The following is a 26,367-nucleotide window of genomic DNA, read 5'->3' as shown; positions in this document are numbered from 1 at the left end:
TGTTCCAATATCTCAGGGGCTGCCACAAAGGAGAGGGAGTGAAGCTATTCTCCAAAGCACCTGAGGGTAGAACAAGAAGCAATGGGTGGAAACTAATCAAGGAGAGAAGCAACTTAGAACTAAGGAGAAATTTCCTGACAGTTAGAACAATTAATCAGTGGAACAACTTGCCTCCAAAAGTTGTAAATGCTCCAACACTGGAAGTTTTTAAGAAGAGATTGGATAACAATTTGTCTGAAATGGTGTAGAGTTTCCTGCCTAAGCAGAGGGTTGGACTAGAAGACCTCAAGGTCCCTTCCAACTCTGCTATTCTATTCTATTCATGTTCATTCTCAAAGTTTTAGTACAGTTAGTCCTCAACTTACAACCACAATTGTAAGAACTAAATATTTCTATTGCCAAGTAAGGCAATTTTTAAGAGAGGTGCGCCCAATTTTACCACTTTTTGCCATGGTTGTTAAGTGAATCACTTCAGTTGTTAAATGAATCATGTGATCATTAAGTGAATCAATTTCCCCCCATTGACTTTGCTTGTCGAAAGCCAATTGGAAAAGTTGCAAAAAGTGATCACATGACCCCAGGACAGTGCAACCATTGTAATTATATGCTGGATGCCAAGTGCCCTTATGTTGATCATGTGACCACGGGGAATGCTGCAACAGTCATAAGTGTGTTTTTCAGTGGCTCTGTAACTTTGAATGGTCACCAAATAAATGGTTGTAAGTCGAGAATTATCTGTAGAGGGTTTTTTTTTAGCTTGTATATTTATTGCAAGGTTGTGAAGAGAATTGGCTGCCCGCACAGATCTGAATAGGTCTATGAAAAGCATTTTTTTGGGATATCTTTTAATTCTTTAGAGCCGTGGTGGTTCAGTGGTTAGAATGCAGTATTGCAGGCTGACTCTGCTCACTGCCAGGAGTTCGATCCTGACCGGCTCAAGGTTGACTCAGCCTTCCATTCTTCCGAGGTCGGTAAAATGAGGACTCAGATTGTTGGGGGGCAATATGCTGACTCTGTAAACTGCTTAGAAAGGGCTGTAAAGCACTGTGGAATGGGATATAATTCCAAGTGCTATTGCTATTGCTATTGCTATCCTTTCCTTGGTTTTACTGAAAACATTGTATGTTAGAGATAATTGCAGACTGATGGAAACATAGATCTCCAAGAGAGGACACTTTTTCACACCCCTTTGTCTATTTTCTTTTATAATTGAGGTTCAGTGTGAGAACTCTGTGCCTTCCCTTTGAGAAGGTTTTCCTTGGGTTGGGTAAATCTGAAAGCAACATTTAGAAAAACGGTTGAAAAGATCACGTAGATAGAAAGGCATGGTCTTCAGTTGAGGCTAGGTGACATAAATCAGATGTCATTAAAAGGAAATCTTGGTATGACTTGTGTTACACGAAGAAAGTGACTTTTAGTAACACTGATTTTTATTTGCAGCAGTGAAAGAAATGGCACTTATCTACGCATTTAAAGAATCTGGTTTCCTGCTGTTTTTATTTATTTTGTTTCTATTAGGAGAGTTTAAAATGTGCTTTGATTTTATTTCATGGCTTCTGTAGTTATTCATTCTGAATTGCCTGCGAAAAGGGTGGGCGGGGGGGAGATAAAGATACGAAATTGTCGTTTTACAACGGTGGCAACTTTAAGCTGTGTGGACTTTAACTCTCCGAATTCTCCAGCCAGCCTGAAATAAATGAATACTAGTTTGAATTCCAGAGTTACAGAGTGCATTAAAAATCATTCACAACGTAAATTCTAAGTCTTACTGAGTTTTAGTGGATTTAACTTAGAGGCCAGGAAGAGCAGGGAAGTTCAAGGGGATTCATCACCTACAGAAAAGAAATATTGCTGTTACTCACTCACTTTCTCCATGTTGCCACTCTTTTTTAACATTACGGTTCACCCTTGGCCCTGGTTGTTATTTCAGGAAGCCACATCAGTTGCTTGCTTGTGGAATAGGTCATAGGAGAAGAAATATACTTCTGGGTTCAGTTCCAAGTGGGGAAACATGGTGGCTGCTTGGAAAGATAGTTTTAATGGTGGACAGGATCACATGCCTTGAAGAGCTTGGGTGAAGAGAAAAAAAGGAAGAGATGTTGAGTGTGCCCCGGTTTTATGCCCTCTCTGGACTTTTGAATTTGAGCTTGTATTCTGATTGGTTGTCAGACCCCCATTGGGCCATGCAGGGGCAACTCTGTAGGCAGTCCTGACTCCCAAGCTTGGTTGACTCTTGCTGGGTGATGATCAGTGGTGGGTTTCAAATTATTTTTACTACCAGTGCTGTGGGTGTGGCTTGGTGGGCGTGGCTTGGTGGGTATGGCTTGGTGGATGTGGCAGGGGAAGGATACTGCAAAATCCCCATTTCCTCCTGATCAGCTGGGACTCGGGAGGCAGAGAATAGATGGGGGTGGGGCTAGTCAGAGGTGGTATTTACCGGTTCTTCGAACTACTCAAAATTTCCACTACTGGTTCTCCAGAACTGATCAGAACCTGCGGAAACCCACCTCTGGTGATGATGTAATGAATGGGGCTTTGGGCAATTCCTATTATGGCTCTGCCTGAAGGAGGTATATCCTTGTTATGTAGAATAGACTAGCCCAGGCCTTAATGGCCCATTGACAAAGGTGGTGGGGGGCTGAGTTTCTGCCTCCCTTTTAATGGAAATATTCTTCCCTTTTAATATTTCCTAAAATATCTCATTTTCCTAGGAGAGGGGTGGGTGCTAACTTCCTACAGGAGCACACCCCAACTTGCAACTTTCTGCTTATTGTTTTGTGTTTCCTTGTAATTGCTAGTAGGTGAGAATTCCACAGAGCACACTGTAGTAAGTAGCAGCCAGCCAAACAGACTATTATACTCTATATAAGAGAATCAAAGTAAATTAAATTAAAATGAATTCCTGTTCCAGCGCCATCTTGTGGTAAGCTGCTTGAACTGTAGGTGCCTTTTTCTCGCTGAACTTCAGATAGACCTTCTCTGGACAAGGATGTTTATATATATATGTATGAAATAGCCTTATTAAATATTTTGTTCATTACATACAGTAGTTTTGTGTTCCCTTTAGTTGTTTGAGCAGTGTATAAACTACTGTATGTAAAGAACAAAGTATTTAATAAGGCTATTTCATTCATTCAGATCTCGGATGTCTTCTGCTTGTGTTCCCTTTATTTATATATATATATATATATATATATATATATATATATATATATATATATATATATGTGTGTGTGTGTGTGTGTGTGTGTGTGTGTGTGTGTGTGTGTAGTAAACTCTCTAAAGTTGCATCATATGACTCTTTTTTTAAAATAAGCTGTCCTATCTAATCCTCAGAGCCATAAATCACAAGTTCACTTTTTTCATTTTCATACAAAAAGTCCAGAAGAGTTGCCAAAAAATATAGATGAGGTCTTTTCTCTAATCAAAGAAGTCAAGTTATCAATTTCAGCAAAATCTGTCAAGTTCACCAACTATTCCTCCATAGAGCATAGAGTCAAATCTTTCCATCTCAATGCATATAGTAACCCCACCACAGTAATCACATACTGAAATAATCTTGCATGGATTTTTTTCTGTTTATCCCTTCTTGGGCAAGGATTAGTATGAAAGTTTTTCCTTCTTTGAAACATCTGTCTTTCTGTGCTGCAGTATATTCCATAGTTTGGTCTCGATGTTTGATTTTTTCAACGTTATGCAGGTAGTCTTCAACTTAGGACCACAACTGAGCCCCAAATTTATGTTGCTAAGTGAGACATTGGTTAACTGAGTTTTGCCCCATTTTGCAACCTTTCCTTCCACAGTTGTTAATGTCAACTTGCAAAGCACCCTGACCTGCTCTCGAGTTGCCATAGGCCAAGGGGGATAGGAAACCGGCGAAATGGCACAGCAGCCAAAGACAGATGCACATTCCATGCTTATCTCTCTCAAGGCTGTATTCCAGGGTTACCTATAGCAGCCGAAGGGGAGTGACCCCTACAACCAATGAAATTGCTCCATTGGCGAATGTGATTGATGGCCCTGGGGGGAGGAGGAAAACAGGGACATAATTGGAATGTAAATTATGTAGGGTCAGAGCTGGCTTCAGCTGGGAACGTGTAGACATTAAGCTCCTAATAAATAACTGGATTTCTTTTGAAGCTTGGCTTGAGACTCATGATTTAATTAGGGCATCTGTCGGAACCCTGATAGTTAAGTGTATCAGTGCAGTTGTTAAATTGATAACTTGAGCAAATTGTTAGGCAAATCTGGCTTCCCCATTGATTTGGCTTGCCAAAAAGTTGCAAAAGGTGATCACATGACCTTGGGACACTGCAACCATCATATATATGTCTATGGAGCTTCTCAATCATCCAGGTCATGGTTGTCCCAAAGGTGAAAAAAGCACCTTTGGGACATCATATATATGAATCAGTTGTCAAACATCCAAATTTTGAGCATGTGACTAAGAGGATGCTGCAACAGTGTGAAAAGTCATAATCACTTTTTTCAGTGCAGTTGTGACTTTGAACTGTCAATAAACAAACTGTTGTTAGTTGGGAACTACCTATAGTATATTCCACTGTCTCTATGTTTGACTTCTTCAACTCTCTATCCCAATTTGTCACTTAGTTTTGACTTATTCTTCAGTGCTGACTTATCCTTGGTTTGGGCCAGTGGTGGGTTTCAAAAAATTTTACTACCGGTTCTGTGGGCATGGCTTGGTGGGTGTGGCATGGCTTGGTGTGGCAGGGGAAGGATACTGTAAAATCCCCATTTTCTCCCGATCAGCTGGTACCTGGGAGGCAGAGAATAGATGGGGGCGGGGCCAGTCAGAATTTTTACTACCGGTTCTCCGAACGACTCAAAATTTCCACTACCGGTTCTCCAGAACTGGTCAGAACCTGCTGAAACCCACCTCTGGTTTGGGCCATCCCAGATTCCTTTCCCTTTTTCCCTTTATGCGCTATTATGGAATAATTATTGTTGAATTGTAGATCTGCTATAATTCAAGTCCGCCTTTGAATCCTGAAATTGTGCTCATTTGCTATTCAGCCAACAACATTTCTTTTCATGTTGTATGGTGCAGAGGTGTGATTGTGCATCTCTACAGCTACACAATTTATCATGTTCCTTCATCTTGGAAATAAATCAAGTACGCCAGGCACAAGCGATAGAAGTCCTCCATTCCTGCAGCACCCCCAAACCCTCACACAGAGGAAAAGCAAGTGTCAGAAGTTGAGGCAAGCAATAAATAATACTACGCCTGAGGGGGAGAAATGGTTTTTGAAGGCAATATTAGAGAATGCCGTAATGTCAACTCATCACTGTATTTGTTAAAGCTAAAGAGTTTTGACAGCTACAAATGAAGGGGATAAAGAGGCTCTGTGTCATTGATGTGAATGTAACAACCTTGTGGATGTGCTTCTCTGCACACGGATGGCTCAGAAAACTGAACTATCCTTAAATGAAGGATTAGTGATGTCTTTCACAGCTACACTAGAGGCCTTTGCAAGCAGGTTCCTCCAGAAAACTTTTGATTGTGGGAGCCATACTTCTCTTTTTGAAGTGGGCAACTTCAGCTCTTACAGGCACTTGGTAGCCCATAAGGAGCCTCATTTGACCATAATTCCTGGAAATTAATCATGGTTTCCAACCATTAAGAAGTGGGAAAAAGATGTACATTGAGTACAGGTAATCCTCAATTTACAATCACAATTGAGACCAAAATTTCCATTGCTAAGCAAAACAATTGTTAAGTGAATCATCATGTGACCATTGTCAGAAATGACCATTTCTATCATGGTCATTAAGTAAATTCACCCAGCTGTCTTTCAAGTCTGATGTCAGGGTTCCAAGTAACAAATCCATGGCAAGCAAGACTCCGGGGCAGTTAAATTCCTCAAATAATACTTTTATTGGAAATACCATATTGGCACATATCTGGTGAAAACCGGCTCTGAAAACTCCTGTGGTTTTCACCTAATTAAAAGTAAAAGTTTTTCTACTTTCTTAAAACAATCAGTCATAAGGTCCAATCATCGTGCGGTCTGACAACTGGGCAGCATCACTCTGCCTTCCTCCGATCAGGTGTGAGAATGTCCTTGGTTCTCAAGAGAAAGTATTTTGTTTTGGCTACAAAATCCCCTCTATCTCAAATCCCCCTTCCCTATCCCTCAGCTCCAGTGTGGCAACACTGAAGTGGTCAAAATGGCTTTGGTCGGGCCAGCTTTAGGGTTGACATCTAAAGTGGTATTAGAATTCACAGTATCCTTGTTCCTGGGTAGGTCAGCATCTTTACCACTAGACAAACAGGATCTATATACCTCAGGCAACATGTTGTGACCCCGGCCCCGGGGGCTGATTTATCTTCGCATGCTGATTTGGAGGATGATATGGAGGAGGAGGAGGAAGCTGTCACGAGCTATGTGCCGGAGGGGCCGTCTTCACTGGTGAGTCAGGAAGAACTGACAGTTGCTGATGTGCCCAGCCAAATTGAGGAGGAAACAGAGGCCGGTAACAACGAGGGGGAGCCCCTATTGGATGCAAGAGAGAGACGTAGGAGACGTCGTAGAGAACAGCTATTGCCATGTCCCAAGAGGTGTGGTCAGAAGACGTAAGGCCACACCCTACAAAGTATAAAAGGGGTGTGACTGGGCTGGAAAGGCGTGGTGAACAATTTGTTGGTGTTTTGGGTGCAGTGGGATTACAACTGTTAGTTTGGAGTTTTTGACAAGAGTCTGCATTCCTGCATTAGCCTGCTGGCCGTCTGCCAAGACCTTTGGAACATTGGCCGGTAACTATTGGACTGATATACGCTTTGGAAGAGAATTATTTATTAAAGGGCCAACTTCAGTCTCTCTAGCCTGCGTTTGTTATTGCCGGGCTATTTGAGCCTCTGCAAGGCCACTCGTGGGAGGGGACAGAACACAACATGCTCTGTAGACATACAGACTTGGGATGAAGTGATGAAAACTAATGCATCTGATAGCAGTGTTCCAATATTTGGGGGATTCCTACAAAGAAGAAGGGGTCAAATTATTTTCCAAAGCACCAAAAGGGAAGACGAGAAGCAATGGATGGATACTAACCAAAGAGAGAAGCAACCTAGAACTGAGCAGAAACTTCCTAACGATGAGAGCAATCAACCAATGGAACAACTTGCCTTCAGAAGTTGTGGGTGCTCCATCGCAGGAGGTTTTCTAGAAGAGATTGAACAGCTCTTTGCCCAGAATCTTATAAGGTCTCCGGCTCGAGCAGAGGGTTGGACTAGAAGACCTCCAAGGTCCCTTCCAACTCTATTATTCTATGTTCTATGTCAGAACCCAGCTGAGAAGATTGCAAATCATTGTGATATGACCACAAGACGCTGCCACCATTGTAAATGCCAGACAGTTTTCAAGCACACATGATTGGAGCATGGTGCGAAAGTTGTAATTTTGAGGTCATAAAGCACTTTTTACCAGGATGTTATTTCGAACCATAATTAAATGAATAGTCAAAAGTTAAGGACTGTCTGTTCTGCCCCAGCTACGGACCCCAAAGAACGCAGCACACACAGAGTCCATTCAAACCTTAGTTTACTAAATAAACCAGTTTTTTACAACAACGGCTGTTAATTAACTGCATTAACAGCCGCCAAGAATTCAAAGAATAATGCTGAAAGCTTACTGTGGTTGGCAGAATGCCCAGAAGCAATTTGCAGGAAGCTGATAAGATAAGCAAGACAAGACACGAAGGTATGTGAATGAATTTAATTTAATTTAATTTAATTTCCAATTTATATACCGCCCTTCTCCCTGAGAACTCAGGGCGGTGTACAGCCAAGATAAAAAACATAGAATACAAATATTAAAAAACATTTTAAAATATATATAAATTTTGGCCCGAAAGTTAAGAAATCACAGACTGATTAAAAGAATTTAAAAATTTCTTCTTAAGCCAACCCGGCTTGCTGGAAAAGATGGGTTTTAAGGGAACGACGGAAGGCATTGAAGTTGTTCCCTGCAAATTGCTTCAGTCGGCGTTCCTCCTTAAATAGGCTAAGGGAGTTTGCCTATTTGCCCCAAGCCTTACTCTCAAGGAGACCTCCTCCTGAGGAGCCACTCCTGCCTTTTGGCAGCTCTGTGCGCCCATGCATTGAGGAAAGGCTCCTCCTCTTCATCCTCTTCACTTAAAGGAGCTTCTGGAGGTTCTGAAGGCCCTGGCTGAATCCCTGCCTCTGGCACCACATCTTCTCCAGCCTCCTCATTGTCTGACTCGAGTGCCAACTGCCCAGGCTGCTGGCACAACACCACACCAGCCTCCTCGCTGTCTGAATCAGCTACTAGCTGCACAGGCCGCTGATGGGCCACAACACTGTCTGTATGTGAGAGATTGTCTCTTCTGTTTGGAATCTGGTGGTACAGTTAGTCCTCGATTTATCATCAATTGCTTAGTGACAGTTCAAAGTTATGACAGAACCCCGCAAAAGATATTTAAGACCTGGTTTCAAAGTTAAAGCCATTGCAGTGCTCTCGCCATTGTTCATCCTTATGACCAAACATGGGGATGCTGCAACACTCCCTTACCCATCCTGCCAGGTCCCCCCAGGTCTCAGCCTGTTCCCAAGCCAGCCATTCAACAGGCAAGGAGGTCTAAAACCAATCAGCAGAAATGACTCTCACACGGAGAGCGAGTTACTGTCTTAGAATCAGTGGTGAAATCCGGCTGGATCTATCCGGCTCATGCGAACCGGTAGGGCCGGTGGTGGGAGGCTCCGCCCACCCTCCGGGATGTCATTATGTCCCATTTTTGACCCTCTGCGCATGCACATTTCCGAACCGGTAGTGAAAGTAAGTGCATTTCACCGCTGCTTAGAATTGTTGGGGGGGAGGGGAAATTAAGCACTGCTTTATGTTCCTGGTAGAGAGATGGAATGCAAACAAATAAATATTAGTAATACCAGGAACAAGTACAAGAAAAAGGACACACATTTTAAAAACATTACAGTCCTCGTTCCATCCTAATAGATTCCAAGCTGGAATAAATGCATAACAAAATAAAAACAATATATCATTTTATCCTCTTATTTGATATCTGATTTTGAAGCAACAAAGCATCGGAGTTGCGAATAAAGGTAATAAAACCGATTTTAAATGCCTTGGCGGTTTTTTAAGTACTTTAACCTAATGCTGTTGTGCAGATATAAAGGCAGATTGGGACAAATAACTGCTGTGTAAATCAATCTGTGGTCTGGAGGCAGTGGATATGTAATGACGTACCCCTGACTCTCCTGGTTTACACGTTCTTTATGTTTAAGCTAAACCTGAATCTGAGAAGTATCCTAACGGAGTCTTCAATTTACAGGCACAATTGGAACCAGAATTTTCATTGCTAAGCAAGGCAGTTGTTAAATGAATTGTGCCCAATATTACAGCCTTTGTTTGCCGTGGTTGTTAAGCGAATTACTGCAGTTGTTAAGGGAATCACACAGTCTTTAAAAGCCGTTCCAGCTTCCCTCATTGACCTTGCTTGCTGCAAGGAAGGTCACAAATGGCAAGGTTGTGGCTCACCAGCTGCCAGTGGAGCTGGCGGCAGACTCGGATGATGAGGAGGTTGGGGAAGAACTTGGGCCAGTTCTGGAGTCTGGATGGATGCACAGCATTGGACACAGAGATAGTGCCATGGCCGTCCGGCATTTCCCAGCCACCGGAGAGGCAGCTACCTTTGGAAGCTGAGATGAGTGAGGAAGAAGAACAGCTGGGGCCTGTTCCAGATCCACGTATATCAGAGGTGGGTTTCAGCAAGTTCTGATCAGTTCTGGGGAACCGGTAGCAGAAATTTTGAGTAGTTCAGAGAACCGGTAGTAAAAATTCTGACTGGCTCCACCTCCATCTATTCTCTGCCTCCCAACTTCCAGCTGATTGGAAGGAAATGGGGATTTTGCAGTAACCTTCCCTAGATTGGGGAGGGAATGGAGATTTTACAGTATCCTTCCCCTGCCACACCCACCAAGCTATGCCACACCCACCAAGCCATGCCATGCCCACCAAGCCACACCCACAGAACCGGTAGTAAAAAAAAAAATTAAACCCACCACTGACATATATGCAGAGCAGATAGTAGAGGTGAACAGCGCAGGGCAATGAGCCTGCTCGGGAAGCAAAACAAATGTGGATGCTGACTGGCCCCTCCCTGGCTAGGGAATAAATAGAAGGAAAGGGTGATTTCCATGCCTCCGCTGTTCTACTTACGGGGCTACCTTAGAAGGTAAGCAGCTGAGCTTCAAATTGCTGTATTTTGAATGCTGCGTGCAAGCCAGTGGTGGATTCCTCCTGGTTCGGCCCAGTTTGGCCAAACCGGTAGCTGTGACAAAATGATGTCACCTAACCGGTTCTCTTTGTTCGGGGGCTGGGCCCTCCCATCTCCCCCACCCCCCATTATTCTTACCTTTTATTTGGCCCCGCTCCCAATCTATTCGCTGCCTCCCAAGTCCCAGCTGATCGGCTAGAAGGAAAAAAACTGTTTAAACTCTTGCTGCGGGGCTTCAAAGGGCTGCCCTACAGCTGATCAGTGTTAAAAGGCAGTGTGGTGGTAGACCAGTGCGCTCGAAAAACAAATAGGTAGACTGGTGCCTCCAAAAACAAATGGGTAGACTGGTGCCTCCAAAAACAAATGAATAGACTGGTGCCTCCAAAAACAAATGGGTAGACTGGTGCCTCCAAAAACAAATGGGTAGACTGGTGCCTCCAAAAACAAATGGGTAGACTGGTGCCTCCAAAAACAAATGGGTAGACTGGGACGCTCCAAGAACAAATGGGTAGACTGGTGCCTCCAAAAACAAATGGGTAGACCGGTGCCTCCAAAAACAAATGAATAGACTGGTGCCTCCAAATATAAATGAGTAGACTGGTGCCTCCAAAAACAAATGAATAGACTGGTGCCTCCAAAAACAAATGAGTAGACTGGTGCCTCCAAAAACAAATGAATAGACTGGTGCCTCCAAAAACAAGTGGGTAGACTGGGACGCTCCAAGAACAAATGGGTAGACTGGTGCCTCCAAAAACAAATGGGTAGACTGGTGCCTCCAAAAACAAATGGGTAGACTGGTGCCTCCAAAAACAAATGGGTAGACTGGTGCCTCCAAAAACAAATGGGTAGACTGGGACGCTCCAAGAACAAATGGGTAGACCGGTGCCTCCAAAAACAAATGGGTAGACCGGTGCCTCCAAAAACAAATGAGTAGACTGGTGCCTCCAAAAACAAATGAATAGACTGGTGCCTCCAAAAACAAATGAGTAGACTGGTGCCTCCAAAAACAAATGAATAGACTGGTGCCTCCAAAAACAAATGAGTAGATTGGTGCCTCCAAAAACAAATGAATAGACTGGTGCCTCCAAGAACAAATGAATAGACTGGTGCCTCCAAAAACAAATGAATAGACTGGTGCCTCCAAATATAAATGAGTAGACTGGTGCCTCCAAAAACAAATGAATAGACTGGTGCCTCCAAAAACAAATGAGTAGACTGGTGCCTCCAAAAACAAATGAATAGACTGGTGCCTCCAAAAACAAGTGGGTAGACTGGGACGCTCCAAGAACAAATGGGTAGACTGGTGCCTCCAAAAACAAATGGGTAGACTGGTGCCTCCAAAAACAAATGGGTAGACTGGTGCCTCCAAAAACAAATGGGTAGACTGGTGCCTCCAAAAACAAATGGGTAGACTGGGACGCTCCAAGAACAAATGGGTAGACCGGTGCCTCCAAAAACAAATGGGTAGACCGGTGCCTCCAAAAACAAATGAGTAGACTGGTGCCTCCAAAAACAAATGAATAGACTGGTGCCTCCAAAAACAAATGAGTAGACTGGTGCCTCCAAAAACAAATGAATAGACTGGTGCCTCCAAAAACAAATGAGTAGACTGGTGCCTCCAAAAACAAATGAATAGACTGGTGCCTCCAAAAACAAATGAATAGACTGGTGCCTCCAAAAACAAATGAATAGACTGGTGCCTCCAAAAACAAATGAGTAGACTGGTGCCTCCAAAAACAAATGAATAGACTGGTGCCTCCAAAAACAAGTGGGTAGACTGGGACGCTCCAAGAACAAATGGGTAGACTGGTACAGCTCTGCAAGCAGTTAAAAGCCTGGTAGACCAGTACCTCTGCTATATCCTAAAGAATTGTCACATGACCATCAGAACCGGTAGTAAAAAAATTTGGAACCCACCCCTGGTGCAAGCATGTTAGGTGCGTGCAAAGCGCGCACTCACCGAACTAGTTGTCAAACCAGTTGCAGCCCACCATGATCTTATATCCTGCAAGAATACCTTTGATACCATTAACCAACAATATTTGCCTATCTCAGGTCCTTGGGAAGGAGTCGATAAATGGATAAAAATGCCAAATCCAGTCTTTAATATCTGGCTGACTCTGCAACCATCCATAATAATGATAGGACACCTGACTTGTTTTGTAAGGGCTTAAAAATAGCTTTTGAGAACAGTTCTCTGAAAGAAAATCAAATGCATGTATGCTTTTTCCACATCTCTGTGATGGGCATCACTAATTCCTGAGTAAACCTGAGCTCTCAGTGGACTTAGTACACAGTAGTTTAATTGAATCTACAGCTATCATTTAACAGGCTCTAATTGGATTACTGCTGTCCATGTTAGATGCCCTTCTTCTGATGTGAGTTTGTATTTTACCGATTTTAAGTTCAAGTAAACTGCCTTGAGGGTAAGAAGCAATGACAAAACGATAAAAAAAAATAGTTGCCTGCCCAAAAAAAAAAAAAAAATGCACTCCAAGCTTCACTGATCCACTTGGTATTTTTCAGATGCATCAGACTTCTTCACTTCATCCCCAATCTGTATGTTTACAGTCGCATGTTGCCTGAGGTATATAGAGCCTGTTTGGTCTAGTGGTTAAGGTGCTGGCCTAGGAACCAGGAGACTGTGAGTTCAAATCCTGCTTTAGACCTGAAAGCCAGCTTGAGTGACATTGGGCCAGTCACTCTCTCTCTCAGTCCAGCCTCACTACTCAAGGTTGTTGTTGTGGGGAAAATAGAAGGAGGAAGGGGGGTGTTAAGTATGTTCTCTGCCTTGAGTTACATATTATTTATTTATTTATTGAATTTCTATACCGCCCTACTCCCGAAGGACTCAGGGCGGTGCACAGCCATGAAATAAAACACATAGATATACAAAATTTAAAATCGAATAAAATGAATTAAATAAATTTGGCTGAATTAAAACCCATAATTTAAAATACCCATATTTTAAAATCCATTAAAAATTTAGAATTTACACTTAAAAGGGAGAAGATTTAGGCGAGGCCAGCTTGATGAAACAAAAGCATCTTCAACTCGCGGCGGAAGGTGCGCAGATCCGGAATCCTCCGTATCTCTGGGGGGAGCTCATTCCAGATCGTCGGTGCCCCCACAGAGAAGGCTCTCCCCCTAGGGGCCGACAGCCCCTATGAACAATAAAAGAGATGGAATAATAATCAACTAAATATATGTATATAGGAAATGAGATACAAACAGGTTGGGGCAGGAAAAAACACATGAGATAGAAACTGGAGTGTATAAATCATTGAGTAGGAACATCTCATGGAGAACTTGCTGGGTGATGATGTTGTCGTGACCAGATACCAGTGATGGCATTCAAATTTTTTAACAACCGGTTCGGTGAGCTCACGCTTTGCACTGAAAATGGAGCATTTAGAAGCTCAGTTGCTTACCTTCCAAGTCAGTAACGGTAAGTAGAACAGTGGGGGGGGGATCAGCTGTGCTGCTTGATTGAGATGAGCTAGAAAGCAGGAAATAAAGGACAGGATAGGGTGGGGGCGGGTGGGTGGGGCCAGCTGATCATCGGAGCTACCGGTTCGTTCAAACTGGCTGAATACCAGATACTATATGGAGAGAAGAATATTAATGACTTCAAAAAGTGGAGAGCAAACAAAGCAATCATCCTTTTTAGAAATTCATGTATCCTTGTGGCATAGGAAGCATCTAAACGCTAATTCATTGTGTCAATAGTCATCAAAGAATCAAAGAAGTATTTTTCATCACAAACCGCAAGTCATTTCTGACAAAGAGGTTTTGCAATCCCTAAGCCATTCCAAACCAATTTTCTACTTTTCTTTTTCTTCTTTTTTTCCTTTTCCTTTTTGTTTCTTTTGCAGTTATCAACACCTTGTGCTAGGCAGAGTGAGCTCCGCAGCAGATATATAAAACAATCTGCTATGAGTAAATTGAGGTTTCGTCCAATCTGGGGATTAAGCTTTCAAATTGATTTGGAGAGGGATGGAAGGTGTGAAGTTATGATGTGTTGCCTCTGAAAATGGAAGACAAAGTGGTGTTGTTGTGGGTTTTTTTTGTTTCCCTTATGAACAATTGGCTGACATATATATTGTCACAGGGGAGATTGCTCTCAGGGAGTAAATAACTCCAGTTTATGGTATGATTACATCTATGAGGACAAAAGAAATGTTTCACTTAATCCAGGAGTGAACTTTTTCAACCAAGACCAGGAAAAAAATATATATAAAAATAAAAATTTCCGCATCAAAAAGACATGATCTACCACCCAACTATGACAAGCTAAACCCCAATTTTGGAAGATACCACCAGTCAACAAAAATGGTCCAGACCAGTAATTTTTTCCAACTCTTATATGAAATTATAGGATTCCGTGAGAACCTAAGAGAGTTCACTGGAAGATTAAGAATCCAGCCAATTTTCTATTATTTGCCTTATTATTATTACAAACTTTTATTGATTAAATATGAAACTCAGTCAATTGAACATTTAAAAATCTATCACAAATGTTATCGACTGGCACTGATAGTTGATACGGGTTGCTGCTAGCATCCTCAGTATCAACCAAGTACCTTCTTAAGATGCACAATGTTCTGAGTAGTGCAGTTTTTTACAGTTCCACTAGTGTTATTGCAGTAAGTTTCGATGGCCAGGTCGCGATATTTCATGATTTTTTCCCAGTTCTTTTTCTTCGACCCTGGCATCTCCTGGTACCACGATGTCAATAAATTGTACGTTTCGGTTTTCAACAACTATGATATCTGGCTTCTTCTTATTATTATTATTATTATTTACTTTATTCATTAAACATGAAACTCAGGCAACTGAACATTCAAAAATGCATCACAAATACTATTGACTGGTACTAATGGTTGATACGGGTTGCTGCCAGCATCCTAGGTATTAACCAAGTACCTTCTTAAGATATACGATGTTCCAAGTAGCGCAGTTTTTTGCAATTCTGCTGGTGTTATTGCAGGAAGCTGCAATTTGTTGATGTATCTTATAAAATTCTTGGACATGGCACCAAGTGCCCTGATGACAATGGATATCACTGTTACATGTTTCATCCATAGCCGTGTAGTTTTGATGGGCAGGTCGCAATATTTCATGATTTTTTCCAGTTCTTTTTCTTCGACTCTGGCATCTCCTGGTAGCGCGATATCAATAAATTGTACGTTTCAGTTTTCGACAACTGTGATATCTGGTGTGTTCCAAGTGACGATCTGTCTGTATTTGAAAGTCCCACAAGATCTTCACCTTCTCATTTGCTATAACTTTTTCCACTTTATATTCCCATGACTTTTTCGATACAGGTAAGTCGTATTTTTTACATAATGACCAGTGGATTAATTTAGCAACTCAGTCGTATATTATTAGTAGTATTAGTATTAGTATTAGTATTAGTATTAGCATTAGCATTAGCATTAGCATTAGCATTAGTATTATTACTTAGATGTACAGATAAGTAATGTGTGGTCCTCCAGATGTATTATAATTTACATTGTCTTGTCCATTGCCACACTAAATGAAACAAACATAAGATTCTGTCCACCAACATCTGAAGAACTTTTGGGTCTCCACCTAGCCTACACAATGTAGGCTATCTCTCATACTATACATAATATATTTATGAAGCTATGTATTATCAGGGACTGTGATAAATAGCTTGTCCCCTTGAAGCCAAGGAACCTCTAAGTTTCATGAATTGTTGTCTTACAAGTACTATATTGCATGGTAAGTGAAGTTTGATCCAGATATGCATTCACTGACATGGCAGCCTCTGAAAGATCTGCACATCCTTAGCCACATCAGGAGAGGAGAGGAGAGGAGAGGAGAGGAGAGGAGAGGAGAGGAGAGGAGAGGAGAGGAGAAAGGACTAGAAGAGGTATTCTAGTCCAGCCATCTGCCCAAGCAAGAAGACCTATACCAGTGATGGCTAACCTTTTTGCCCTTGCGTGCCAAAAGCGGGGGTCACATGGGGGGTCACGGGTGCGTGTGTCCACATCCATAATTCAATGTGCCCCGCCCTCCCATGTATGCGCATGTAACCCCACACACTTCCCCCTGCTTTTGGCACGCGATGGCACAGTGGGCCCGGTAGGCCCATTTTTCCCCCTCCTCAGGCTCCAGAAGCTTTCTAGGAGCCTGGGGAGGGCAAAAACAGCCTTCCCCATCCCCCCGGAGGCCTTCTGGAGGCAGAAACAGCCAGTTTCCCAACTTTTGGTGGGACCGGAAGGCCTGAAAATCAGTTGGCCAGTGCACGCATATGCGCTGGAGCTGAGCTAGGGCAACTCTCGCGTGCCCATCAATATGGCTCCACGTGCCACCTGTGGCACCCGTGCCATAGGTTCGCCATCATGGACCTATACCATTCTGGCAAATGGTTTCCAATCTCTTCTTAAAAACATCCAGTAATAATAGAGTAGAATAGAATAATCTTGGGTCTAGATTGTAAAGTTTAAAAAAAAGGCAAAAAATTAAAACCTTCTTGGTAGAGTTAATGGATATATTCATGAAGTCACCAGCAGTCAAGCTGAACCTGAAAGAAGCTGTAATAGAAAAGGTAGGGAAATTTAAATTCAAAGTCAGTACATGTTAGGCAGCATTTCACAGCAACTTTCTACCTGTTGGCGAAACTTGCAAATTAGAAGTGAATGAAGATTTTCCAGTTGAATAAAAAATCGGTTAAATAGATGATTGGATTAGTAGCTGGAACTTTTTATTGGTTTTAGATTGCCTCACACATCCCTAATTCCAGTTAGATTACTAGTCCAACATTTTATTTCCATCACTGACCCAAAATTGCTGGAAAAGCAAAATGCCTGTGAACTTTCCAACTAGTGAACCCAAACCAAAGAAACACTCTCAGGAGCTTTGAATCCCCAAAAGTAAAACTTTATTGGATACACCATATTGGTACTGAAGAAACGAAACCAGCTCTGGTTTTCCCACGCAATTGCTTTTCTAGTTAAACAATAGCTTCCCAATCTCTCCACCACTGGGTGATCCCATTGTACAATTATAAGACATCCATTTGTTATGGGAACAGTTCCACTTTCTCACCAGCACCTGCAGCTTTGACCTTGATGGTTTCCATGCTCTCACAGTTTCTCCGTACATTCTCTGCATTCCATATTCCCCTCCCTAACTCCAGTTCATTGGCAAGTTGAGACACATTAAACTTTGAAAGAAGCAAAGTGGTTCAATCTTGACAGTGCCATATATAGTATATAACACTCTGTGTTGTATAATGTCCTACTTAACATCTTTTTAACTTAATTCAGTTGGTCACTGATGAGCAAGACATCAATCTAAGGCTGAACAGATACCTAAAGATTCCTTTGGGAGTAAGATCTATTGAATTCAATGGGGCTCATTTCTGAGAAGATAAATGTAATCTTGGTTATTGAAAGAATCACCAGTGTTCTCCAATTCCTAGCATCTAATGTTTAGCAGCTATTTTTACCTCCAAGAATCCCACAGCAATTTATACAATAGTAAGCATTTAAAGATTGGGGGGAGAATGAAATTGTCAATCTTCGGATTGAATTTTACAAAGGGTTTGTGTGTATGGAGAGTGAATATTAAAGTTGCTATAGAAACATACTTATATAGCATATCCTACAGTATCTTGAGAGTTACCTTCTCCTTTTCTAACTAGCAAATTGTACCTTGGTTGAATAGGAACAAAAAATATTGCAGAATAAAAGACTTGCCATCTCCTCCCCACTTCCTAGGTCAGCCTGCACCCTCTCTTCTTCCCTGCCTACTCTTCCAAAACCCGAGGGGCCCGGGACTGCCTCATCCTCATCCCCACGTTGTTCCTCATGAGCCATAGGGACTGCGCCTTCCCTCTTCGTTGGCCCCCAGCTCCATCTCCTCCTCGGCGCCAGGCTTCGATGAGGCCATGACAATCCTTCTCATAGTTACTACTTTTGTGCCAGGTACCACCTGTTCCTATACCTGTGCATTTGATTTTTTCTTGCCTAAATGTACAATCTTACTTTTCTCACCATGATGTTTCAGCCCTCCAAGATAGGATAGGTCAGGAAATACTCTTTGATTATTGCAGGGTACAATAATAGCAATAGCAATAGCACTTAGACTTATATACCACTTTACAGTGCTTTACAACCCTTCTAAGTGGTTTACAGAGTCAGCATATTGCCCCCCAACAATCTGGGGCAACATTTGACCCACCTCGGAAGGATGGAAGGCTGAGTCAACCTTGAGCTTGGTGAGATTCGAACTGCCAAATTGCAGGCAGCTGGCAGGCAGCAGAAGTAGCCTGCAGTACTGCACTCTAACCACTGCGCCACCGTGGCTCTTTATAGAATAGAATCTTGAAAGCCTTCAAAACCTTTTTACTTTTTTACCTTTATCTTATACCAAACAGAATCGCAGTGGGGTTATCCAGGGACATTCCCCTATATTCTTTTCACTACCCTAGGCTTGTTTCTGTGTCTTCAGCCTATTTTCCTGAAATCATCTGCATGTCAATCATGTAAGAGAAAGGGCTGATTAAACTAGCTAAATCTGATTAAACTAACCAGGAGTTAAGCTAACCAAATTTAGCACATCAATCAATACACCTGCTAGTTCTTTGTGTAATCTGTCTGTTGTGTAAATACCATTCTATTTCTCTCTCTGTTTTTCCCCTTTCATTCCCTTTATCTCCCAAGCAGCAAGCTGTAGGGAATGAATACATGCATACATATTCATCGCTCTCTTCCCATGCAGTGTTATGCAAAGCATAGAACTGGAGTGAAAAGTTGTACGCAAAGGAAATGAAAAGCAGAAATGACCCGAAGTGATCTCTTGTAACAGGTCTTTGAAATTGGTTGAGGGTCTCACGACCACATTTGGCCTTTGAAGACTCGGGCCTCCTGAGTAATCCTTATAAACTGATGAAGGATCAATAATGGAGAATATTGTAGCTCACGGTTGACATGAGGGATCTTCGGTGCTCTCTGAGCTTGCTTGTTTTCTTGCAGACATTTCATTACCCTAAAGAATAAAATAGAAAACTAGAATAGAATAGAATAGAATAGAATAGAATAGAATAGAATAGAATAGAATAGAATAGAATAGAATAGAATAGAATAGAATAACAGAGTTGGAAGGGACCTTGGAGGTCTTCTAGTCCAACTCTCTGTTCAGGCAGGAAACCCTAAACCATTTCAGACAAAAGGTTGTCTGATCTCTTCTTAAAAGCTTCAAGTGTTGGAGAATTCACAACTTCCAAAGGCAAGTTGTTCCACTGATTAATTGTTCTAACTGTCAGGAAATTTCTCCTTAGTTCTAAATTGCTTTTCTCCTTGATTAGTTTCCACCCATTGCTTCTTGTCCTGCCCTCAGGTGCTTTGGAGAATAGTTTGACTCCCTCTTCTTTGTGGCAGCCCCTGAGATATTGGAACCCTGCTATCATGTCTCCCCTAGTCCTTCTTTTCATCAAATTAGACATATCCAGTTCCTGCAACTGTTCATCTGCTTCAGCCTCCAGTCCCCTAATCATCTTTGTTGCTCTTCTCTGCACTCTTTCTAGAGTCTCCACATCTTTTTTCCATTATGGTGACAACTAGGTAATATCATCAGTGCTAGTAAGGAGTGCTATTTGCTATCACTTTATATTCTGGTGACTTGCCTGTCTGTGGGTGGGAGCAGTCTTAGAGATTCTTTGGTTGGGCTGTTTATTGGTGGATCTTTGGCAGTTTCTTGATTGGGGTATTGCTTTCTTGATTGTTGGTCTGAAGTTAACCTTGGAGTTAATCTATGCTGATCTGAGTGCTGATTACTGGCGGAGAAGTGCTGGAGTCTTTTGTTCTCTTTTGGGCTGGCTGATTGTCTCTTTTGCATTTTCTATAGATGTTGTTAATGTCTACTGTCTATTGATGGCTTATTTGTCAGATTGCCAGGCTTCTAGAAATTCCTTGGCATTTTTAGATTTAGCCTGGTCTAAGATTGTCACATTTTTCCCAATAGAAATTATGGCTAAATCTGTCTATATGTTGTGTGAAATGAAAGAATTTTCATCATGATTTCGGACTGCCAGTTGGTGGTCATGGATGCGTTCTGCCAGTTTTTTGCCTGTTTGTCCTACATAGTGGTTGTTGCAGTTCTTACATTGTGTGTTGTAGATCGGGGTCTCCAACCTTGGCCACTTTAAGACTTGTGGACTTCAACTCCCAGAACTCTGGGAGTTGAAGTCCACAAGTCTTAAAGTGGCCAAGGTTGGAGACCCCTATTGTAGATGACTCCTGGTTCCCCCCCGCTTTTGGAGTTGTGGGTTTTTTTGGGCTTTAGTTGGCTTGTATGCTACACTGATTCCATGTGGGTGTAGTAGTCTACTGGTGGTTTCTGAGATATTCTTGATGTATGGCAGTGTAATTCTTTTTAGGATTTGTGTTAGTTTGCTCAGGGGTGAAATGCTACTGGTTCGCTCCAGTTTGGGTAAACCTGGTAGTTAAAAAAAGCTACCAGTTCATCCAAACCGGTATTTCCAATGATTAGCTGTGCCGCATGGTTAATATTAGCTAGAAAGCAGGAAATCCTGCTTTCCAACGAAGCTAAATTGTAGAGCACAGCTGTTTCCCCCCCTCGCTGTTCTACTTACCTAGTGAAGTTTTGTTTTTTTGCGTTAAGTGTGTGTTTGGTGTGCATTGTGCAGCGTGCAGCGTGCATTTGGCACGCACCGTGCATGCGCGGGCAGCAAACTGGTGGCGATCCATGGAGGATTTCACCATTGGTTGTGCTGTATTGGGTTGAGTGGTCAGTCACTTTTTGATAAAGTTGCTGATGAAGGATCCTTGTAAATTCACACAGTGCCTTGATTACAGAGACCTTAGTGCTCTCGGAGCTTGGTTGTTTACTTGCAGATGTTATATTACCTGAATAGGGAATAGAATAGAATAGAATAGAATAGAATAGAATAGAATAGAATAGAATAGAATAGAATAGAATAGAATAGAATAGAATTCTTTATTGGCCAAGTGTGATTGGACACACAAGGAATTTGTCTTTGGTGCATACGCTCTCAGTGTACATAAAAGAAAAGATACATTCGTCAAGAATCATTAGGTACAACACTTAATGATAGTCAAAGGGTACAAATAAGCAATCAGGAAACAATATCAATATAAATTGTAAGGATACAAGTAACAAAATCAGTATCATCAGTATTAGTGAGTGTGGGTTTTTTCCAGGGGTGGGCTGCTGCCGGTTGTAACAACCGTTCGCCCGGAACTGAAAATGTGAGCATACAGGCGGCATCGAAAAACCTGCGATTATATAGGACATGATAGCACCAGAGTGGGTGGGCAGAGCCAGCCCTGGTCAGAACTACTGGTTCACCGGATCCAGCCCACCACTGTTTTTTCCGTGTTTATATACAGTAGCTTGCCCCACCAGTATTGGTAGGGTTTTTTCCTTGGTTGTTTCTTGATTACAGTGTTGTTTTCTGTTGTGTTCTTCTTTTCCATTGGAATGTGTTCACTATTTGGTGCCTCATCATTTTGTAATCCTGTCTTAGCCTTAAAGAAGTACAGGTAAATCCTTGACTTATAACACTTCACTCAGTGAGCATTCAAAGTTACAACGACATTGAAAAAGGTGACTCATGACCATTTTTCACACTTACGACCATTGCAGGAGCCACACAGTCATGTATTCAAAATTCAGATGCTCAGCAAACTGACTCATATTTATGACTGTTGCAGTCTCCTTGGATCATTCAATCACTTTTTGTGACCTTCTGACGAGCAAAGTCAACAGGGAAGCCAGATTTACTTGACAACTGTGTAACTAACTTAACATCTGCAGTGATTCACTTAACAACTATGGCAAGCAAGGTCATAAAATGGGGCAGAACTCAAATGTTAACAAATATCTCACTTAGCAACAGAAATGTTGGGCTCAATTGTGGTTGTAAATCAAGGACTACCTGTATTGTCTCAATGTGAATTTTGAGGTAAAAGAAGAGTAAGTTAGATGTAGCAGTTAAGGTGCTGGCCTAGAAACCAGAAGACTCTGAATTAGGCATAGAGGCTGGCTTGATGACTTTAAGCCAGTAGTGGGATTCAACCAGTTCACACCACTTCGGCCAAACCGGTTGTTAAATTGCTGGCCGGCCCCGCCCCGCCCTTCCAGAAGTCCCCACGCACCCCATTTTGACTCCCAAGTAAATGCAGGGAGGCCTACTAGGCCCAAAATGGGGCACTGGGGGTGGGTGCAGCGCCCCCCTCCCGTGGCTCATTTTTGCTTCCAGGAGGCTGCAGGGAGACCTACTAGGCCCAAAAAGGGGCAGGGGGGCATGCCCCCACGGCCCGTTTTTGCTCACAGGGGGTGCAGGAGGCTGATTGCTGCTTGTCACACACCCCTGGCTACGCCCACCATGGCCATGTCCACCCAACCAGTTATTAGGGCAGAGAACCGGTTGTTAAATTATTTGAATCCCAACACTGCTTTAAGACAATCACTTTTTCTCTTCCCAATCTAACTCTTGTGGGGGAAATAGAAGGAAGGAGTATTATGTTCCCCACCTTCAGTTATTACTTATAAAATAATAAAGTTGTGATAAAAATCTAATAAATGATTCAACGCATACCCAACATGTAACACATTTTATAGCGTTCATAAACCCAGACCATAATTTGTTTTAAAAGATAGAACAAAATTATAATTCATTCCTTTCTTTTTGTCTAGAAAAAAACGTTAGCAAAATTAAAGCTCATTGAAAAATGAGACAGGGATGTCTTGTTTGTAGAACTAGAAACAAATGGAGAAAGAAAAATTGGTGGATACCATAAATATCATTATTTCCAGTAAGTTGTAGCATTCATAATTTAGGTCAGATGGAAATATTATTCATTTTGTGCTTTTTTTTAAAAAAATGATAGCAAGTTGCTCATCCTTTTATAATTTATTATGATTTGTAATATTATAATTTATAATATTCTGTTGGTATTAGTTACAAAAAATCCATTTCTTTGGTTGAAAGAAATGGATCAGGCTGTCCAGTCATAAAAGGTAGCCAATTCATTTAATTTAAGGTGAGAACTTCATTGCGATGACCGTAGTTTAAAATTTACAAGTTTTTAGGATGTTGTCAATATCAGAATCATAATCATAATCATAAGTTTATTTGTCAAGCATATATAAGATAACAGGTAAAAGTATAAACATAATTTGAATACATGAAAAGAGTAAGTAAAACGGAATATTAGGACAGGGACGGTAGGCACGCTGGTGCATTTATGCACGCCCCTTACAGACCTCTTAGGAATGGGGTGAGGTCAACAGTAGACAGTCTAAGGTTAAAGTTTTGGGGGTTTGGGGAAGAAACTACAGAGTCAGGTAGTGCATTCCAGGCATTGACAACTCTGTTACTGAAGTCATATTTTCTGCAATCGAGTTTGGAACGGTTTATCTTGAGTTTGTATCTATTATTTGCTTGTGTATTGTTGTGGTTGAAGCTGAAGAAGTCATTGACAGGAAGGACATTGTGGCAGCTAATTTTATGTATTATGCTTAGGTCAGACTGAAGTCGGCATAGTTCTAAGTTGTCTAAGCCCAAAATTTGGAGTCTGGTGGCATAAAGTATTTTATTGCAGTTGGAGGATCATTTAGCAGCAGGCAATTTGTAGTAATGTCCATGACATTCAGGTAGTCCTCTTACGACCATAATTGAGCCCAAAATTTCTGTTGCTAAATAAGACATTTGTTAAGTGAGTTTTGCACCATTTTACGATCTTTCTTGCCACATGTGAATCACTGCAGTTGTTAAGTTAGTAACATGGGTGTTAAATGAATCTGGTTTCCCCATTGACTTTGCTCATCAGAAGGTCTCAAAAGATGATCACATGATCCCGGGACACTGCAGCCATCATAAATATGAGTCAGTTGCCAAGCATCTGAATTTTGATCATGTGACCATGGGGATGATGCAATGGTGGTAAGCAGGGGTGAAATTCACTTACCTTCCCTACCGGTTCATAAATGTGCGTGCACCACGTGCACATGTGCAAAGCCTTCTGCACATGCGCAGAGGCTGAAATCATCGCAAAAAAGGGATGTCATGACGTCCATGCGGATGGTCGGGGCTTCGTGTAGTCGACCCTACAGTATCATGCAATCCGGATAGAACTGGCTGAATTTCACCCCTGAATCAATTTGTGATAAAACTTGCTTGTAGAATTCAAGCAAGTTCTCTAGGTAAAGGCAGTTCCGCAATAAAACCAGTCATGGGAAAGAACTTCTATGTAGAAGGCAATTGACAATAAAAATGTACCGCATCCCACTTGCTCCTGGCGCATCTTGGATGCAAATTGTCTTCTCTAAAGTATATTGAAAAGATGGAGCCTTTCAAACTAAATTTATGGGCAGCTGCGTTTCAACCTTTGTTTTGGGCATGAAGTCACGAAGGATTTGGATTTTGAAACGTGGCCATCTGTAGTTATGACATAAGGGGTTATTGATTTCTTTGGGAACAATCTGGGTGCCTTCACACATGCAAAAATGTGAAAATGCTGTGATTCAGCGTATGCTTTTCTTTGTACCTCTTCTTTTCCATTCTTCCTACCAAGGTCCAGTCACTTATATACAGCGCTTAGGAAAATAACAATAAATACTCCATAAACCTCTCTTAAGCCTCCAGGAGCATCTCTTAAACTCCCAATGATTGAACTTTAGGTCCCGTACTAACAGCATTTACCCATTGGAGAATAGGAATTGTAGTAAAGAGGTGTCGAATGTTTTAAATCTAAAATACTTCAAAGTAGGCTGTTCCAAGCTGATTGGGAATGTCCTGATGCTTGTTTAATCTATTCTGATCTTGGAATAACCCATAGTCAAGTTTAGAACATTTCTGGTAAGGTTCAAATGAACCTGGTAAGGTTCAAAGGCCACAGGAAACATCTGTGAAGTTGGAACACATCCAAACAGTTTCCAGCTTGAGATATTTCAAATTCAAAATGTCAAAATGTATGTGTCTAAATTACAGCTCTGGTTTCATAAATAGCAACAACCTGAGCCTTTCTTGCAGCAAATAAGGTATGAGGAAATTTGAGAATCCCTCATGCTGTTGGGGAATTCTGGGAGTTGAAGTCCACAGATATTAAAGTTTAAAATTTTAGATGCCTAAATTAGACACATCCCATTTCACATGTGAACAAAGCAAGGGTGGAAGTCAGCGAAACATTTATCTACCTTTCTATCTTTCTTTCTTTCTTTCTATCTATTTTTCTATCTTTCTATCTATTTTTCTATCTATCTATCCATCCATCCATCCATCCATCCATCCATCCATCCATCCATCCATCCATCTATCTATCTATCTATCTATCTATCTATCTATCTATTATCATCCATCTATTTATTAAATTTGTTTTGCCAACCATCTCGCTGCAAGGTGAAACATGGCTTGGATTCACAAACTATTCTGAGCTCTTAATTCAAGTTAATGAAAGGCAGCTAATTTATTCACATGCTATAGCCAGCATATACTAAACCTTTGCTGGTTGGGACCTTGGTGTTTGCATTCTTTTCCTGTGTAAACAGATTACCAAATTAGATAATACTGTTAGTACTCTGACACAAGAGAATGGGGTTTGTTGGCTTTTTATGTGTGCCAATTTATAGTGTCTGTCTTGATTAGGATTATTGCAGTTTGTTTAGCTTCTGTCTGACTGGCTTACCTGCCTTGGTTGACTGTTTAATCTATGATGATTTCTGTCTTTTGGCCTGAATCTCAAACTTTTCTCCCTGAACTACACACATTCACTTTCTTATGGCTTAATATTATGGCCGGGTTCATAAAAGACAAATGGTGGATTCCCATAACGTGGCACAATCCAAACTAATTTATATTAGTTTGATCTTGCAGAAAATGCACACCAGTCCATACAATCCTCATCATGTTTGATGTGTCTTGTAATCCATTTTAGCCACTCAAGGTTGTCAGCGAGCAACAGAAATGGAACAGTAAACCTTCACAAATGGAGTGAGAACATTTCCTGCAAATCAAAAGAGGCATCAGTTAGTACCTATGTGCTTTTCTCCTAAAACATAGGAAGAGGGTGCAATATT

At 41.6% G+C, this 26,367-nt stretch overlaps 1 protein-coding gene across 8 annotated transcripts in view; it reads left to right on the top strand.

Annotated features, from left to right (window-relative positions):
* CALN1 (calneuron 1) overlaps nucleotides 1–26,367 on the top strand; it is a 423,249-nt gene that overhangs the window by 357,799 nt on the left and 39,083 nt on the right. The window lies entirely within an intron of this gene.

This window comes from Pantherophis guttatus, chromosome 1 (assembly GCF_059756535.1).
Source record: "Pantherophis guttatus breed Tessera chromosome 1, ASM5975653v1, whole genome shotgun sequence".
NCBI lineage: Eukaryota > Metazoa > Chordata > Lepidosauria > Squamata > Colubridae > Pantherophis > Pantherophis guttatus.
This window is presented reverse-complemented; position numbering and strand designations above follow the sequence as displayed.